The 21,223-nt window shown below is 40.9% G+C and overlaps 1 protein-coding gene across 4 annotated transcripts in view; it reads left to right on the forward strand.

Moving 5' to 3' along the window:
• Positions 1 to 21,223, forward strand: part of AGBL4 (AGBL carboxypeptidase 4) — a 2,933,082-nt gene that overhangs the window by 2,418,103 nt on the left and 493,756 nt on the right. The gene's annotated exons all lie outside the window — the stretch shown is intronic.

Below are 21,223 nucleotides of genomic sequence, written 5' to 3' on the forward strand. Positions count from 1 at the left end.
ATCATTGGACGGCTTTCTTATTTAAAGTGGTAGTAAACATTGTTTATTCACTTGTAGCTACAGGTAAGCTTATAATAAAGCTTTCTTGTAGGTACAGCAAATATCTCCTAAACATCATGCACCGTATAGGAGATATTCACAATTTCTTTGCCCTGTGACGATACTGAAGTTCGGCCCGCCCCTGGTAAGACGTCACCAATGACGAAAAGCGTCGGGATTGGCTGTTACTGTAGACATCACGTTTGCTTAGCTGTTACTCATGGCTTTCCTTTCTCACAAGCTGTCTACTGGTTTTTGACTTGTTTGTGCCTGTTTACAACTCATTGAAGGTACTTCTTATAGTTTTGAACCACTTTAAGAAGGATTTGCCCCCTTACTGACCAGGCCCTATTTTGTGATTCGGCACTGCGTTATTTTAACGGACAATTGCGCAGTCATGCGACGCTTTACCCAAATAAAATTGATGTCCTTTTTTTCCCCACAAATAGAGCTTTCTTTTGGTGGTATTTGATCACCAGTATGATTTTTATTTTTTGTGCTATAATAAAAAAATAGCGACAATTTTGAAAAAAAAAAAAACAATATTTTTCATATTCTGCTAAATGACATTCTCAAAAAAAAATTAAAAATTACAATTTTTTAACATTTTAGGCCAATTTGTTTTCTGCTACATATTTTTGGTAAACAAAAAACAGCAATAAGCGTATTTTGATTGGTTTGCGCAAAATTTATTGCGTCTACTAGCTACGGGAAAGATTTATGTAATTTTTATTGTTTTTTTTTTACTAGTAATGGCGGCGATCTGCGTTTTTTTGCTGGACTGCGACATTGCGGCAGACAGATGGGACCCCTAACTGACATTACTACAGTAATCAGTGCTAAAAATATGCACTGTTACTGTAATAATGACACTGGCAGGGAAGGGGCTAATACTGGGGTTGATCAAGGGGATAAATGTATGCCTAATGCTTACTGACGTGTGTGTGTGTGGGGGGGGGGTTCTGTGACAGGCACAGAGATGGCAGTTGCAGCATAGCTGAAACTTCTGATCTGTCCCTGCCTGTCAGTGAGAAGATCCGCCTGCTTTGTTTACATAAGCAGGCGGGTCTTCTCTCCATTTCCCGGATGATCAGGGGAAGGAAGGCGGCAATTGCCGCCTCTCCTCCCCTGGCCCGATGCACGCACGCCGCTAAAACCCTTTCCACTTCAGTCACGTAGTACTACCTGATTGGACCCAGGGGAGCCACACTGCCGCAGTAATATTACTGTGAGCAGTCGGCAAGGGATTAAATAAAAGGATTTAAATGTTGGCAGGCTTTGCTATGTTTGTTTATTTTGTTTTATTCCCGATCGATTAGCCACCGCCTATCCCAGATACCGGGTTATTTTGTGCTTTTATGACCATTATAATTTATGGTCCAGGCTATCTGGTAAGAAGCAGTTGCTAAGTGTTGGTGCTTGGTGGTGGATTTCATCAATCAACGTTACTTACACACTTTTTTGCACTTTATGGAATCTCTTGTTTAACCACTTGCCAACCAGACGCCATCGTTTTAAAGCGGCAGGTCAGCTCTATTACGCAAAACAATGTACCTGTATGTCAGTTCATGTAATCGATAGTGGGGGCACGTGCATACACGTACCGATTGACCAGAGGGGGAACCAATTAGCGGGTCCAGTGGATGCGATGCCCGCCAGCCACCTGCGATCGATCCCCATGGAGACAGAATGGTGATCTGCCGATGTAAACAAGACAGACCGCTGTAATGTCAGAGATGAACAAAAGGATCCTGTGTTCCTCCTATTTAGAAACACAGGTCTCTGTGTTCATCCAGTGAGTCGATCCCCCCCACAGTTAGAAAGCACTCCCTAGGAGCACACTTAACCCTTTGATCGCCCCTGGTGTTAACCCCTTCTCTGCCAGTGTCATTAGTACAGTAACAGTGCAAATTTTCCGCTGCAATGTCGCAGTTCCGCTAAAACTCGCTGATCGCGCCATTACTAGTAAAAAAAAAAAAAAATTACATAAATCTTTCCCCTAGTTTGTAGACGGGATACATTTTGCACAATATACACCTATTTGGATTTTTTTTACCAAAAAGATGTGGCAGAATAAAAATTGGCCTAAACTGATGAAAAAATTACATTTTTTAAGTTTTGTTTTTATTGGGAATGTTTTATAGCAGTAAGATAGTAAAAATTGTTTTTTTTTTTTTTTAGAAATGTTGAATGTTGCTATTATTTTGTTTATAGCGCAAAAAATAAAAACAAAAGATGTGATAAAATACCACCAAAAGAAAGCTCTATTTGTGGGGAAAAAAGGACATTAATTTTATTAGGGTACAGCATTGCATGACTATGCAATTGTCAGGTAAAACAACGCAGTGCCGTATTTTAAAAAATGGCCTGGTCATTAAGGTGGTAAAACCTTTCGGTCCTTAAGTGGTTAATATTGAAAAATACTTTTTCATTGAAAGGACTTTTTTATGTTCACCTAACACTGGATTTTGCACCTATTTCATTGTATCACTTTCATAGGATTGATTTTTTCAATGATATATTTTGCTCATAATTTATTCACTGCATGTTTAGTTGTTTTCATGCCACATTATTTACCATAAGATTATTTATGATTGCACTATTAGGATTTAGTGCCTCTTCGTTTTTTTTATTAACTGAGGAAGAAGTTGCAATAGTCAAAGCAACAAATAACAAGAGAGAAAATGAATAGATCGGTGGTGTCATTTGTTGAGAAGGGGGAAATTTAGGCAGCAAGATTTGGACAGTGGGGCCCGAAGGAGAGGTCAGAGTCCACAGTTACACCCATCTCTTGACATGAGCGGTAGTAAATATTATGAGCTCAGTTTTTGAAAGATTGAGTTCGAAGAAGTGCAGTGACATCCAGACTGATATGTCAGTAATTTAGTCATGTTTGAGGAAACTGAAGGGGCGAGCTAAGGAGTAAAGAAACAGATTTGGGTGTCTTAAGCGTAAAGATTGTTTTTGAAAACCGTGGAAGGTTATCAGCTGACCCAGGGAGGCCGGTTAGCTGGGGAATAGAAGAAGTCCCAAACCGTAGCTTGGGGGACCCCTACAGAAAAGGAAAAGGAGGGAAGGAGATAGAGTTGTACTTGACTTGGAAGGTGCGCTGACATACATAGGAGGAGAACCAGAAGAAAGCAGAAGTTTGGAGGCCAAGAGATTTGGATTTTTTGGTGGAGGAGCTGGCAGACTCCTGGAGTTCAGAGCAAGCTTGATCAATTTCTGTTGTTTCCCTCTGTCAGTTATCAGTCGTTTTTTTATTTTTTTTATTTCTGAAATATTAATTAATTGCCATGCCATAATATATAGCACAGTACCAGTTTTAAAAAGACCTCTACCTTTTATCATTAAAAAACAACCCTTGAACTGACATGACTTTGCCTATTTCTGACACATGTGGTTTACAAGTTTAAATCTGTATTTTTAGCTAGAAAATTACTTAGAACCCCCAAACATTATATATATATATATATATATATATATATTAGCAAAGACTCTGGAAAATAAAAAATAAAATGGCGGTCGTTGCAATATTTTTTGTCATGCGGTATTTGCACAGCAGTCTTTCAAATGCAATTTTTTTGGGAAAAAATAAATTTCACTGCATTTAAAAAAAACTAAACAGTAAAGTTAGCCATTTTTTTTGTATATTGTGAAAGATGATGTCACGTCGAGTAAATAGATACCTAATGGGTTATGGTTTAAAATTGCGCACACCCGCGGAATGGTGACAAACTACGGTACATAAAAATCACCATAGGCAATGCTTTAAAATGTTTAACGGTTACCAGTTTTCCTATTTATTTTCTTTATTTTTTTAATTTTAGCACAGTTTAAAAAAAAATAAAAAATCTGATCACTTTTTTTGCTGTCACAAGCACTGTAAACATCTCTTGTGACAGTAATAGGCAGTGACAGGTACTCTTTATGGAAGAATCAGGGGTCTAAAAGATGCATTTGTATTCAAAATTCCATAATTAGCAATATTGAATACTGACAGTTTTTTAAATTCGGCGCCGTTAGCCGCCGAGTAACCAGGCCGTGACATCATCACGCCGCTTCCAGGTTATTACATATATCAAAAGATGAAAAACAACAACATTTATAATTCAGGGTTAACTGGACAGCCACTCAAATATCTCGTGAATATTTAAAATGAAAGCAGACACCAAGAGCAGTTTTGATAAAACAAAACTTTACTGGACTTCAAAATACATAAATGTTCCTTACACATCTTAAAAGTTACCATAAACAGATTCACAAAATACCACAAAATACCACGTCTTAAAACATACAACCCTTGTCCCAAGAATATTGAATAAATACTTAGTTCTGGTGGTGGATTCAGCAGCTTCCAATGGATCTCTGCAACAACAGGACAAAGGTCTTGGCCGCATGTTTCTCCCACTCCAAAACAGCCAACCTTCCAAACGAACAAACAAGCAAGGCTACATCATGGATGTTTTCTGTGTGACTCTCAGAGGAGAGAGAGTGCCAGGGCAAAAAAGGGCCTTTCTCATGCTAATTATTCCTTTTTTTATAGTCCTGAATACAAAAAGACCACCCACAGGATGTGGTCATATCTTTTGACCACTCCTAGGTCACTTTGCAGCAACACATGGCTGCACTTCCCCCCACAACCACATGGTTCATTGAATATGTGGCAGGCAGCCATTTTATATACAAGCCTTAACCACCTGTGGGTGAGAGAGATTATTACACATGTATGGGAACATTTGTTATGAATCAGTTAAAAAATCCACAACTGATACAATCCACCTGTTGATCCCATACATTGGCAATAATTACCAATATTACAAACAAATACATACATTTCTACTTCTTTACAAAAATATGCCTACAGTGTGCACAAGCTAATTATCTTAAGCATGTACAATGTGTATGCAAATAAAAAAATCCTAAACAGTTACTCAACTTCTTATGGAGATGGACTGTTTTCTCCAAAATCCTACGATCAAATCTAAAGCAGACATGTTGTTCCTTTTTGTGTTTCAAAAACAACTCTACTTTGTCTGAACACATGCTTTTTTCAAAAAGTCCTAAACACCACCCTCCACATTACATCTTGTTCCTCTGGCTCCTAAACCAATCGGACTGTTTTTTTTTGCATATCAATGGGGAGGGCCATAGCATGCAAGAACATATGGCCTGAAAATCTAAAATCCATATTATGGCAATAAAAAACTTCAACATTACTTAATAGCCTTTGTCCAGGAAAGGGCAAAATAAACCCCCCCGTTAAATGGGAGGAAAGAATTCCTTTTCTACCCCCATATCATCTGAGCGGTCAGACTAAATCCCTGGCAGCTACAGCATTACTTTTAATAGGGTTAGCAATGTCCTTGGCAGTCTGTGGAAAGAAAATCCCAAATGATGAAATTTCCTTGTCCTCCTCCTGGTAAATGCTCAGATGTAAGTCCACTCCAGTTAAGCCACCATCAGGAAATCATCTGCATCTTCCTCAGGCTCTCATACGATCTTCTGGTCTATCCCATCCCATCCGGTTTGGTCATCTGCTCTGCCTGGACCACCTCTCAAATCTTAGTACCTCTTAAACAAAACTGGTGTACTGCTCAGATGTAAGTCCACTCCAATTAAGCCACCATCAGGAAATCATCTGCATCTTCCTCAGTCTCTCATACGATCTTCTGGTCTGCCCCATCCCATTTGGTTTGGTCATCTGCTCTGCCTGGTCCACCTCTCGATGCTCTGTACCTTAAAAGAATTAGAGACAAAGCGGATTATATGTTCCTTCCACCAGTGCCAAAAAACATAGCTCACTGCTCACATTTAACTGCAAAACTGTTATAGGGTGCCCACTATTGCCTGGTTACATTTTCACTGAAAGGCTTTGACTTCCAACGAAAGAAATAAACTTGCATGTCTCTCCGTGCTGTCCTGCGAATACTAGCCTGCTGTTGTCCAATCGTCACAGCATGGCAGTATCTAGCAAAATGCCCCATTCTATGACAGCAAAAACACTTAATGTGGCTGAATATACCATTCCCATCCACTTGTTCCCACTTCTTGAACATAGCTGGTGTAGGAATCCCATCTATTTCCTCTCTATGGACCCCCGCCTTAAGGTAATCAGTCCACATGTTTCTTCTGGAGACCATAGGCCTTGTCTTCCTTGCAGGCTTAGGGCCTTTGTCCTTTGTGGCATCATTAGAAATGCTTATGTGGGCTGCACACCGCTCATTAAAATCTTCAGCTCTGCCTACAGAAGTTAGATCACACTTTAAAGCCACTGCAGGTTTAACTTTACCTAAATCATTCACCTCGCTTGCAGTGTCTTCGGTCACCACTGCAAGCTGCTCCTTGGGCTCAATTTGGGTAGGCCCCTTTTCCACTTCATTCGGTTCATCACAAGCACTATTCCGCAAACCATTCTCTCCACCATGCTCACAATTTACTTTCCCTTTTTTTCTGATGTGTGATTATCGGACATGCATGACACTCATCCAGATCATCACTACCATCAGAACAGGACACAGTCATCATCTGAAGACTGGTGCACATCTTCAGCATTCAACATGGGGTCCGCAATCATCGCTCCCACCTCACAACTTTCCTCTCCAGCACTTACTCGACATGCATTACTTTGAACCAACATATCTTTCACTTCCTGCAACTCTTTCTCAAGCGCTTCATTCTTCTGCACCTCGTTGAAAAGGGCCTGCATGACCAACCACCCCGTAGTGGCAGCGGCTTTCCGCTCCTTTTTAGAATATACACTTAAATCTAAACGCAAAGCCTGCGTACCCAGTTCAGTACCAAGGTCTGGATAGATTGGAGAAGCATATTTAATCAATTCCTCTGCAATGGGTTTCCAGTACCCAGAACAGACCCATGTAGGAATCGCCCCATACTTAGAAACTGATTCCTTCCTGCCTGCTCTCTTTCTTTTTATAAATAGAGTATGCATCTCTACTCTTAGTGTATTGTCCTGGCTCAAGGTGACTGTGCTCAAGGCTTATTCACTAAACTGCTCACACTAGCAGCAATTCAATGAATACTACTCATACACCTTCTATAACACTATTTTTAGGGCTTATTCACTAAACTGCTCACTCTAGCAGCAATTCAATGAATACTACTCATACACCCTCTATAACACTGTTGTTAGGGCTTATTCACTAAACTGCTCACTCTAGCAGCAGTTCAATGGATACTACTCATACGCCCTCTATAACACAATATTGCATCCAAATATTCTATATTTAGTGACCATGCAGTATCCTGTATCCTGCAGTATCCTGCAGTATCTACGCCAGTTGTATCAAAAGGTGAAAAACAACAAAATGTATAATTCAGGGTTAACTGGACAGCCACTCAAATATCTTGTGAATATTTAAAATGATAGCAGACACCAAGAGCAGTTTTGATAAAAAGCATAAAACAAAACTTTACTGGACTTCAAAATACATAAATCTTCCTTACATATCTTAAAAGTTACCATAAACAGATACACAAAATACCACGTCTTAAAACATACAACCCTTGTCCCAAGAATATTGAATAAATACTTAGCTCTGGTGGTGGATTCAGCAGCTTCCAATGGATCTCTGCAACAACAGGACAAAGGACTTGGCCGCATGTTTCTCCCACTCCAAAACAGCCAACCTTCCAAACGAACAAACGAGCAAGGCTACATCATGGATGTTTTCTGTGTGACTCTCAGAGGAGAGAGAGTGCCAGGGCAAAAAAGGGCCATTCTCATGCTAATTTCTCCTTTTTTATAGTCCTGTATACAAAAAGACCATCCACAGGATGTGGTCATATCTTTTGACCACTCCTAGGTCACTTTGCAGCAACACATGGCTGCACTTCCCCCCCACAACCACATGGTTCATTGAATATGTGGCAGGCAGTCATTTTATATACAAGCCTTAACCACCTGTGGGTGAGAGAGATTATTACACATGTATGGGAACATTTGTTATGAATCAGTTAAAAAATCCACAACTGATACACTACATTGGAGACCCGATCAAAGCCGAATTCGGCATGTCCGCCGGCTGGTTGCTCGGGTCTCCCAGTGGGACGGGAGACCCGGGCAGAGCCACGGAAGGCGGCGGGAGGGTGGTGCTCGCTGGGATAACGGCCGAGCATTTCCCAAGCTGCATCGGCTGTTATCACCTGAAAGCAAACCGCTGGCTCTAAAAAATGGTACTGGGATGATGCTGCTAGCTGCAGGCATCACCCCAGTACAACCACTTCTCTGAGCCAACGTAGGGCTCCGTTGATTCGCGGGAAGTGGTTAAGTGGTGATAATTACATCATCACTCTGCTGCAGGCAAGAGGAAGCATTTCCTCAGCCTTCTTGTCCCCACTGACCAGATTGCAATATTGTAACTTTGTAGTAAATCACAACGTAAGAGGCTGCAGCAGGAGCTGATCTGCGTCAGACTTTTGTAAGCATAGCTAAGAACTGTACAGGCACCAAAATGTACATGACTGTGTCATCTCTAAGACAGCATCTCAATATGGGAAGTAGGCTATTTAAAAAAAATTCATTAAGACCTTATCTGGTGATTATTTTAATTTTCTTGAAATGCACAAAATGGGGGTGATTTAATAAAACTGGAGAGTGCAAAATTTGGTGCAGCTCTGCATAGAAACCAATCAGCTTTAAGGTCTATTTTTTTGTCAAAGCCTATTTGAACAAGTTGAAGTTAGAAGCTGATTGGCTACTGTGCAGTTTTAGTAAATAAACCCCAATATCTGTAAATGTTACACATACATATTACCTACTGTTACACCTCATGGCCAGAGCCCAAATCCTTTCCCTGGGCGCCACATATGCAAGCACACCAATCTTTCACATGCCAGTGACACCTGCACGGTCATCACCTACAGATTCATTTTGAGGGGAACAGTATTGAGTGCTGACACCCTCCATCACCTGTACAATACACCCTAACTCTCCGTGTTCAGCCTGCAGGCTAGGAGGGGAGCCAATGCACACTTTGTGAGGCCTCAAACACCCTGGTTCCAGACCAGGTCCCTAGGACTGGTTCTGTTTCGCAGTGGTCCTTGAGATTGGAACCCAACTGCTCAGCTGGGTTCATCAAATGCCAGACCACCCTGCCTACTAGACTTTCTTCACTGGCCACCACCTTTCCCTTTCCCAAGCTGGCTGCTCCTCCTTTCTATTTCTTTAGACACACAACCACCAGAAGGTTGAACTTGAAGTTTTACACTTTGTTCCCTAGTTCATATTCACTGGGAGTTCACATTCTCTTCCTTAAAGCGGAGTTCCGGCCACAAAATCGACATAATCGATTTTGTGGCCATCCGCTTGCTTTTCTTCACCTGAAAAGGAAATGGATATTTTTTTTACTGCTGGAGAAGAAATTTTAAAAGTGAGTATTTCTTCTTGCAGGTAAGTGCGAACTGGGACAGATCAGAGGCTAGCCATTGTGGAATGTACTAGCCCTGACTGTCCCGGGGGTATTTTCATTGAAAATTTTTTTTGTGGCCGGAACTCCACTTTAAGATACAGACTAGATGTTTTCTCACAACCAGTAACTTCTTTACTGAACAGTTTATCTTCTATTACAGACAGTGTTAAGCATTTCCAGCAGAACAGGTGCTAATTTAATGCAACAGCCAATATATAGTGCATTATTCATCCTGTCCTTATGTAAGTGTTGTGTTGTGGTGCTCATACCTTCCAATGCATTAATGTGCCCACAAAGTGAAATATAGACACTCAGCCCTCAGACCCATGCCAGATTCCCTCCGTAAGTTTATTCCATCGATACACTCACAATCACATCTTTACACAGATGGTCCCCACTGCTCACTTCTCATTGATGGACAGACCATGTAACCCGAACTCCTCCTGCATTTATAATTTCCAGAGGTCAGGAAGTGACGCATGGAGGGGAAAGAACACCACAGCAGAATTACCACTGAGATGCAAAACATTTACCCCTTAAAGTAGAAGTCCACCCTAACACTAAAATCTCTAAATCTACAGGCATCTAAGACAATCTAAGAAAGCCTATCTAGCCCTGTAAAGAAGAAATCACTATACATACGTTTTCTGAAGCCGATTCGGTCCGGCGCCACCCTGAGCTGTCAGCGGCGGCTTTGCTGTGTAGGCGGGTGCAGGAGCCGACAATGGAACCCCAATAGCAAGTCTTTCTTTTTTACAGTGCAGGTGATGTTGGGATTTTTGTTATTCACCTGTCACTGTTTGCACATCACAGGCATTCTTTTGCACATTGTGGTAGCGCCGACATACCAACATCACCTGCACTTTATATTCACACACTACCTCAGAGGTAGGTTGGAGGCAGCTTAAACCACATTCTTTTACATTAACATTACACACCCCATAGTGCTGGTAATCTCACACCCCCCATTTTCTTTTTTACAGGGCTAGTTAGGTTAGTCTTATGTCAAGGATGCCTGTAGATTTACAGATTTTGGTGTTAGGGTGGACTTCCACTTTAAAACTTGCAAAAAACTATTTAGGCACCTGTCTACAAATAAATTATTTCATACAGGTCTAAACATCAGAACAAAAAGAGTTGCAACTAAAGAGCAAGGAAGGACAGAGTGGAGGAACCATTAGTAGGCATGCTTAACGTTCACAGTAAATATGGCGCTCTTAAGAGAAGTGCAAAGTCCCTTGGTCCATTGGAACTTTCATCTGAATCTGTAGACCATCAACAGGGCAATGGAATGGATGAGGCAACTGGATGGATGGATGGATGGCTGAACAGGAGAAAAGACTGATACCGGAACCTCTACATCTCCCACAGAAGATCTGGGTAGGATCACCTCCATGTAGAAGAAAATGAACAGCAGGGCGCTGAGGTCGCTATCAAATAAAAAACACTTTATTAAAATAAGCAGCACACCTACATTGAAGTTAGCATGGAACAACATGGGTAGGGAACACCTAGGGCAAGAAGCTTTAATCAGTGTGAGGCTGTAGGCATCACTGAGTCAGCAGAGACCAAGGATGACAGGCCAGCCAGCTCAAAGTATTGATATTCTAGGCTGCACACGAGGATGACAGCTGTCAAAATGTTTGTGGATGTCGGGGGAGAGGGGGTGTGCATGACACGTTTCCAGGGACTTTGCCTTCTTCTTCAAATGCTTCAAACACACTGATTAGAGCTGCTTTCCCTAGGTGTTCCCTATCTATGCTGTTTCATGCTAACATCAATGTAAGTATGCTGCTTATTTAAATAAAGTGTTTTTTATTTGATACTGACCTCAGCATCCTGCTATTCAGTTTCTTTTGCATAAACCATGTGTTATCAAGAAACTGTCTTGTTAGCTATAGTATCCAATCAGAATCGTTGTTTCTTTTCCATTTCTGCACTATGGAAACAACAGTTGCAAGATGATTGGTTGCTCTGGCCAACAAGATATGTTCTTGTTAGCACAATGTTCATACATGAGACACTTAAATGACTACATTTCTGGCTATATTCCGACACCATTGGAAAACTTTCCCATCTATTGCTCAGCACAGAGACATTGGCATTTTAGTGTTGCTTTCAGACATGATGTGAAGGATAGCTTTCCCAGTCATACATCTCTGCCAAGTGAATCAGACTTGGACATTCAGGCATTACTTATTCATTTGCTATATGCTCTCCTTCCACTTTCTGCTTAACCTTGTCTCATTGTTTTGTCTACTGTCTCACTTACAAATGAAAATCTTCACAGGCAGACTGCTGAGGTTCACAATGAGGACATTGGATTGATTTTTGTATCACGTACATTTGGGATACACAGCGCTAGGCACAGTGCTGTGCAAGGGGACGAGCGTGCTAAAATAAAAACCTTTTGTTTTAAAAGGACTCTACAGTACATTTTACACGTAAGTCGCAGAACAGAGGCACAAGTTTTATTTTAGCTACTATGTGGTTCTTGTTTGGGTTTACTTCCCTTTCAAACTGTTATTTTGCAACAACTGGAAGGTATAGATTATCAAGAAATTGAAAGGATCATGTGACTTTTTTTGCAGACTACAGCCCCAAAAAATACACTAACAGCTTGAGTTTTTAGGGACACGTCGTAACTTTAATGAACTCTCCTTTTTCTAGAATCTACTTTTCATTAGAGGTTCTTTATCAGAAATTCTTTAAAAATTATCTTCTAAGTTGTTCTGTATGGTTATACTATAACTACAGCATGGATCCCCACATATACTCACTATTGGCAGCCTCCATTGTTTTTTTCCCCTAAACCCCTCTAGTGTCTGAATGCAACCTAAGACCCAATGTTATATTGTGTTGATATTGCAAAAATAGAAGGACTTATCTGAGATGTGTAAGACGATTGTATGTAATTAAAAGGAGAGATAAATGATATGCAATTGTAATTATAACACACTGAAAATGAGGTAACATATATATGTAATTTATCTAAACACTGTTATTTTTCACACAGACAAAAGAAATGATATGCTCCAGATGAAGCTTTTTTGTCTAAGAAAGCGAAACATGTCGAGCAAAGGTCATATGTTACATGGTGAATGTTAACTTATACTTTCAGTCGACCCCGCTGACCGGCACCATATTGCTTGGGTGTCCGTCGGCGGTTCTTCTGATATCAAGTGACACGTTTCCAAGAATTATATGACTATTAATGATCTTGTACTTTGAACTGTATATAAATTACTTGTATAAGTTCTATGCACTGAGATATTGTACAACATAGACCATTGTTGTGTGGTCTCACTGTGTCCTTAATACACAATTATCTGCCTGTATTTTTCTATGATTTTAAAATATTTAGTTTTTTGTTGAATAAAAGAAATCTTTTTTAAAAAAAACTCTTGTGCCCGAAATCCCTGTTTCCCAATCCTTCCAAATAAGTTGTTCTGTATGTGACAGTGCCAGGGTAGGTTAATATGGCAACTGGGTAAGACGTAAGGAAGCACCCTCCATGATTTGATAGGCTGCCTCGATATACATTTTCAATTGAGTTGAAGTTTAGACTTGATTTAAAGCCTGTAAGGGACTTCTTTTTTTGTGGACTTTTGCAACTCTGTTATTTTTGCATCTCTTGCATTACATGAATTATGAATCCTGCTCGCAATGGGGTCATGACCATATTTTGCTTGTTTGGGTGACAATGTTAGAAAGCCTACATGGGCTTTTGTCATTGCTACTCTAATCCACTCTCCAAGATCACCCTACACTTTTTTGTCCAGTATATGCTCTTCTCATTCTCTAAGCCAAGAATCCTCAAACTACGGCCCTCCAGTTGTTACGGAACTACACACCCCATGAGGCATTGTAAAACTCTGACATTTAAAGACATGACTAGGCATGATTGGAATTGTAGTTCCTGAACAATTGGAGGGCCATAGTTTGAAGACTCTAAGCCCTGATAGAGTAGGATACTTTCGAACCCTGAAAAGCTTTTATCTTTTACTAAAAACGATTCCTGGACTTACTTAAATGCTTTTAGTACTTTTCTGCCAATTTCCAGATATGTGCTGATACAGGGCCATAACTCCCTTGAGCGCTTCCTCAAAAAAATTATTTAACTCGATCAGGGTACAGGTAAATAATACAACATTCGCAAACATCCTGAATTGCTGGCACACGAACATATAGAACAAAATCAAGTCCCATTCTTAAAGATCAGTTTAAGAGAGTATACAATCTTTAGAAAAGATCCATCAAATAATTATGCTAAGTCTCTAAGGTGACTAACTTTTTTTACCCTGCCATGGTAATTTTTTCCAAATTTTTAATACAGATTATACCAGGGGGTAAAAATAGGTAAGAGAGGCACAGTGCACAAACAAGAGAATGGAAGAGTCAAATTAAGAGTCCTAGTATAGCAATCAAGGTGCCCAGATTTTAAAATGATTTTCAGGTTGACTTTTGAGAAAAATGGTTAGTTGTTCCATAAGTTGGATTTCAGAGACCCTGGCATGCCATTTTTCAAGAGTTGGTGGATCCGTTTTTTCCAGGGTGCCAGTATGCACACTTTCATGGCATTTAGGAGGTGTTTCAGAAGTGAAATTTAAAGAATTTAGATGATATTTTCATATATTGCAGGAGATAAGTAGCTGATGATTCTGTAAGGAACCACCCAGGTAAACTTTTAATGGCGGACTTAACTTTTGACCAAAAGGTAGTGAGTACCAGGCATTCCCAGAAAATGTGTAAAAGGGAGCCTTCCACTTTCAGGCAACGCCAGTATAGGGATGCCACTTGAGGGTTATTTTTATGTTAGAGTTGAGGTGTTCTGTACCACCTAATGAGTATTTTATAACCATTGTCTTGGTTTTTGTTTGCCAATGAAGCTTTGTCTGCAAAAAGATGAATTCTATCTTTTTGGGCTGGGTAGAATTTCACTCCTAGATTTTGTTCGCATGTTGTCAGGAAGCTCAGAGCCATCATTCCACACCTCTCCTGTACCTTTCAACATTGAAAACTGGCAGCCAATTTCTACCCATTGTTGTCATCCTTTTGAAATACACTTTCCTGATGTTACAACATTATTACCATTGTAGATACGCCCAGTAAAGCTCGACACCATCCTTCTGCTCTGTTGAATAATCTTGGGATTTAGTGTATAAAAGAATTGCACTGCCACCCTATTACAAAACTATGTCTTCAGATATAGGATGTTTCTTCTTCCTAAGACTTCCTAAAAAAATTGCAATAATTGTAAAAGAATTGCACTGCCACTCTATTACAAAACTCCGTCTTCAGATATAGGATGTTTCTTCTTCCTAAAGGCCCGTACACACGTACCGATCGTCGGCCGACAGAACGTCCTACAAATGTTCGCGGCTGGTGTGTTTGTTGTTTGTCTGTTGAAAAGTGCTCTAAACTTGCCCAGGACATTTGTCTTCCGACAGAAAATGACGTCACTACGTTCCACGCACGTTCGCCGCTACAAAAGAGGAAGTGAGTGTTTGGCCGTGACCCTTCTGGGCATCTCGCGCTGATTTCGGTAGCATTTGTTTGGTTGACGACATTTCGCTATTTTCCGAGACATCGTTCGAGAATTTATTATGGCGACCGTGAATTCGTCCGTTGCTGTCGTTAGTGTTGGAGTTTTGGCTCTGAGACGACGTACGAGCAATAGGAAGAAGAAGCGGACCTCCTGGACGAAAAATTGGTTGCTTAACCGTGATCAATTTTCTCATATGTCCTTGCTGAGGGAGCTCCAGGAAAATAATCCTGATGACTTCAGGAATTATTTGAGGATGACGGATCCCATCTTTTACCGTCTTCTTGCCCTGGTGTCCCCCTATATTCTGAAGCAGGATACTTGTATGCGGCTTGCAATTACTCCTGAGCAAAGGTTAATTGCGACGTTGAGGTATCTTGCAACAGGGAGAAGCCTGCAGGATCTGAAGTTCACCACAGGCATCTCCCCCCAAGCACTTGGTATCATCATCCCTGAGACCTGCTCTGCCATCATCAAGGTCTTGCAGAAGGACTATATCAAGGTATGTTTGATTTTTTACATTACATTACATGTATTACTAGTTTCACCCGAATTATGATGTTTTTGGATGTACAGCAATTGACACAGGCCATTATTTGTAAACTACCCTCTGTCCGCATGCACATAGTAGTAAAGATGTAGATTATCTTTAACCATTTGTAAAATTACCCACTAACCACCCCACCATTCTCTCCTATGTGTCCCTAAACGCTTTGCCTGTTAACAGTATTTTGAATTTGGGTCATTTTATTGCTTTCCCTCAAACAATTATTCCTTGGCCAATGTTTTAGTACCTAGTTAATGATTTATCTAAAATACATCAGTCCATCCATTCCCACCTATGATTCTGTATGTTTATGTAATGATGTTAAAACCTTCACTGACCACAAGCCCTTATTGATGTATAAATGCCCAGTTTTACTTACCCATCCCCCACCCACATGGTAAATCTCAAAGTCAGCATATACCAAAGCTCAAGTTCAGAGGTCTTCAAACTATGGCCCACCAGTTGTTCACGAACTTCAATTTCCATCATGCCTAGTCATGTCTGTGAATGTCAGAGAATTACAAGGCCTCATGGGATGTGTAGTTCTGCAACAGCTGGAGGGCCGTAGTTTGTAAATCTCAGCTCTAGCTGGTGAGTATAATGGGCCATACACACTAGAAGATTGTCAGAACAATTTATCCTTCCGATTTACCAAAACCAAATAATATGAGGTCCAACAAACACTTTCAAATCCTATGCAATCTGGTAGGCCCTTGCACTACATAGAAAAGGTAAATCTGCACGAAAAAGTCTTCAGAGAATCTTCTAGTGTGTATGGCCCTTTACAATATAAGAACAATAGGAGGTTGAAAATAAATGTATGTAGATGTTACATCCCCATATCCAAACCTTTGCCTTCCTGTTGTATATTTTTTTAGCAAGTTGCATAAGCATTTAACAGACAACTGTGTGTGTAATTAATAATGTGATGTGCTCAAGCACTAATTTTATTTTTTTTATTTTTTCCCCACAGTTTCCTTCAAACGCAGAGCAATGGCTGGAGATTTCTGATCAATTTCTGGAGAAGTGGAATTTTCCCAATTGTGGGGGTGCTATTGATGGGAAGCACGTCCGCATTGTCCCCCCTCCGAATTCCGGCACATTTTATTATAATTATAAAGGTTTTTTTAGTATAGTCATGCTAGCCATAGTTAATGCAAACTATGAGTTTATTTTTTTGGATATTGGCAAAAATGGCCGCAATTCGGATGGGGGAGTTATTGATCAGACGGAGTTCGCTCGTCGTCTAAAGAACGGCACTCTGAACCTGCCATCCAGGGAGCAAACTGTTGAGGGTATGAGCTTTGTGTTTATCGCAGATGAGGCTTTTGCGCTTGGGGAGCATCTCATGAAGCCCTACCCTCAGAGGAACCTCACCCCAGACCAAAGGATTTACAACTACCGGTTGTCCAGAGCTCGCAGAGTTGTGGAGAATGCCTTCGGGATAATGGCCAACCGGTTCCGGATATTCCTGACGTCCATAAACCTGGCACTGTACAAAGTGGATAATGTGGTCTTGTGTTGCTGCATTTTGCACAACTTCCTACGCAGGAATGCACAAAATTATGTATTGCAGCAACTGGATACTGACCCTGCTATGCCAGGTACAAGTGGAGAGGCCCAACCTTCTAACCAAGTGGAGTCCATGACGTCAATGGAAGTTGGACGGTCAGCATTGGCATCACACAGGGCCCGTCAGATCCGCCAGGAATATCTGGACTATTTCGTGGGGAGAGGAGCTGTGTCCTGGCAGCAATCACTGTCACAAACACATTAATCTTGTTAAAGATTGGACACACAAGATAAATGTCAGAGATATATTATTTTTCAACACATTAAACAAAAATTGCAATGATTCTGTATTGTGGATTATAATCATTTGGGCACATATGCCAAACACAATTATTTGGGTTAATCATGTGTTATATATGTGTGACTTTGGAAGGGTTAATACATTCATCAGTGTGTTTCTTGACTGTAGTCTCTCACCAGCTGATCCAAAGTGATGATGGCCATGTGTTATTTTTTAGCCAGTGGTGTAAATACAAGGGCCTTCTGCACCCCACAAAATGTACACAAACCCTGTCACATTGAGAACTAGGTCACACCCAAGGTTCATCTAATGTCACCTTATATTGGTGTTCATTGTCCAGAAGTTGCCCATACTATATATTTCAGATAATACATTAGGGTATTAACAAAGTACCTACACTTGTTATGTTGTGTTCATTTATGACATCCTTCTCACTGCCCACCAATGTTAGGATATGTCAGTGTTATGTGAAACTTGATCATTGTTCATCTCAAAGTGTTATATATATATAGGTAATGGAAAGTGAACTAGAGCAACGAACAAGCAATACACTATAGATTACACTGATCTCCCTACACTGATTGCTACTGGCAATATCAATGCCATATTGAATCCTAGGACTGCTAGTACCTTGAGTGTTGAGTCACACTTATGCGATGCGGGAAGTCTGCGACTTTGCAGCCTTCCAGCATTGCATAAGGGTGACCCGCCACTTACTTTTTCCACAGGATTGTATTCCACAAGTGTTAAGCACTGTGCGATCCAATCCAGATACATCAGAAATAAAGGGTCATGTGCGACTTGTATGCGTGTTCAGTGCGAATGTAGCCATACAAAGTGTATGTCTCAATTCACACTGCACATCTGATGGCATGTAATATCGTAGCGCACTGCTCCTTTATTACATGCGATCAGATGTTCATGCGAAAATCAGCTATACAGTTTGTATGGCTCAATTCGCACTGCACTCGCACAAAAGTCGCACATGATGCATTTATTCAGCCGCATCAGGATAGGATCGCACAGTCGTTCAAACTTGTGTGATCCGATCCTGTGTGAAATGTCAGATCGCACTGTGATATGCGTTAAAACTGGGGGTATCTTTAACATTTCATTGACACCTCCAGCAACTTGCATATGGCAGTGTCCAAAATGCTTTCATTAACATGTAAATATGTGAATAGGACAGCCATCATACATTTAGTGCTTCTTTACACAGCTTTAGACCTCGACCCCCCAACGAAAGTCTAATAAAGAATTGAACACACATTGTTGAATGTAAAAATGTTTTAGTATCAAACATTCACAGGGTTAGGGTTAGGGTTAGGGTTAGGGTTAGGGTTAGGGTGTTGGAAAGTGCTTTTCCCAAACTTGGGTACACTCTTTAACATCTGAGTGTCATAAAACTGGCATAAAATATTATATAAAAATGGGAACATCCCAATACAAACAGTAAAAAATTTTAAAATAATTTTTTTTAAAATTTGGCAAGCATGTCCACAAAATTACGCATCTTTCCTTGCAATGCCGTTGCAGTCTCTTTTATTTGCTCGAGGTCTGAGCAGCATTGAAGAGCCTCACGGGTCAATTTGGCCAATGTGCAAGTATGTAATACATGATCTGGAAAATAAAATACAACGGAGTCAATGTGAATCACCTACATGAGGTCATAATATAGAAACATTTGGTGTGCAGGTAATCTTTAAATTCCTCTCGAGTTAATACCTACCCTGTTCTTATGCTCTTTTGCCCTAGGCTCTTCATCTTCCTCCTGACCTCCTCCAATGCTGTTGCTGATGATTCTGCCGGTCTCCTGAGCTTACTATATATTCATTAGGGGTGTGAACGCATGATGACGTCATTGTGAGGGCATGGTTGTAATGTATATATATTAAGATGCAGAGACCAGAGACGGGCAGAATGCACGGCAACAGCATTGGAGGAGGACAGGAGGAAGAAGAAGAGCCTAGGGCAAAAGAGCAGACAACATAAGAGCAGAAGATTGGACAGCAGAAGACTGGAGAGGAGAAGATCCAAAGAGCAGAGTGGAGAAGACCGGATGAAGATCTTTAAGAACATTTCATAAACGTCTCCTGTCGTTATTCACATACACTTCCATTTATGTGGTTAATGTGTAGGGGTACTATGTACCCCAAACCCATTCACATAGTGATTGGGGTCTGGGATCTGGGGGCCACCCTTTGTTAAAGGTTGCTTCCAAAGTCCTAGGAACCCCCTGGCCGCATGACCCCCCAAAACCACCAGACAGGGTTGTGGGGATGAGGCTCTTGTCCTCCTCTACATGGGAGTAAGGTGCTTTTGGGTGTGCGGTGCAGAGGCCCCCTGGCCCAAAGCAACAAAACCCCCCCATGTTGAGGGCATGTGTCCTGCTGTGGTCCAGGGGGTGTTTGGTCCGCTTGCTCGTTCTCTTTCCTGGCCTGACAAGCTGCATGCTTGTATAAGGGTCTGGTAGGGGTTTTGGGGGTAACCCACGCTGTCTTTTTGTTGTGGGCATACCCTCAAACTCAATACCACACACAAAAGGCCTGGTTGTGAACTTGGGGGGACACCCACGGTGGGTTCTTCAATTTTTTGGTGTAGTTCCCCCTCAAAAATCTTCACAACGCAAGTGGCCCCGCAAGTCAGAGCATCCTGATCCGACTTACGGTGCGACTTCCATTCAAATAAAGAGGCTCCCATAGGGAACTAGTGTTGTAAATTGGAGGCTAAAAATAACACTGATAAAAATCATTCTGAAAAAACCTACGTGGGCACACAATTGGCTCTTGGACACTTGGTCCTGGTTCCTCCACAGTTTCGGAAGTGGCTTCCATGCTGCTTGGCAAGTTCCCAGGAGATCGGGGTTCTGACATGGCTGGGGATGCCACATCCTGGCATGATGCAACATCTGCAATGTAAATTTGTAAGGGAATACAAGAATATAAGGTTAAACAATCATTGCAAATACACATATTTCTATGATCCCACTACACAAAAATCTGTGACTACCAACCTTCTTGTTGCTCTGGTGTCTGGTCACTTGTTGGCTCCACCAGAATCACCTCAGCCATAATGTCTTCATCTACATAATACAAAACATTGGCCATATCATAAAAGTCACAAGAGGTACATTTGTTAGGACATGGTGCCCTGCTTGATAGCTCTTTTAGTAACAAATATGAAGACATGTACATGGTTATCTACGAAAAATATGGTACATTAATGTTTGACAGTGCATAGGAACCAATTACCTTTAGTGGAATCTGTGCCACCATTGGGCCCATGTCCTCCTCTTCTTCCACAACTGCCGATGGAGCTGCCAAACCTCTCCTCCTCCTTTCCCATAGTTTGGCACGGAGTTTACGTTTTTCTCCTATTTAAAGGTTTGAATAATAATCTGTGATTAATAGGAATGTTTGCTGAGAAGATTCGTGCAGGAAAGAACGTTCGTTGCAACACAATACATATATTTTTAACTATGGCTTCCTGACTTTTAATGTCATATACTAAAACATCAACAATAGATCGATCAAATCACGACATGACAACTAAAATGAGTAATCTAACTTTTTACATAGACATTATAATCTAGACATGTTAATACAACATACACCAAATTATAAAAAACATATTGCATGATTAAAAAAATAAAGAAAAAATAAAACTTACTTTTTTTCAAAATCCGATGGATTTGGGAAAGCTGATCCTGCTCACGGTGTTTGAGGTCAGACCACCGTTTCCGAATCTGATCTTTCGATCGCTCGACACCGAATTTTTTGACCAAACAGGCCACCACCTTGTCCATGATGCCATCTTTCCTGGCATTGGGCCGATCGTAATTTGCCAAC

This window comes from Pelophylax lessonae (genome assembly GCF_965119305.1).
Source record: "Pelophylax lessonae genome assembly, chromosome: 8".
NCBI lineage: Eukaryota > Metazoa > Chordata > Amphibia > Anura > Ranidae > Pelophylax > Pelophylax lessonae.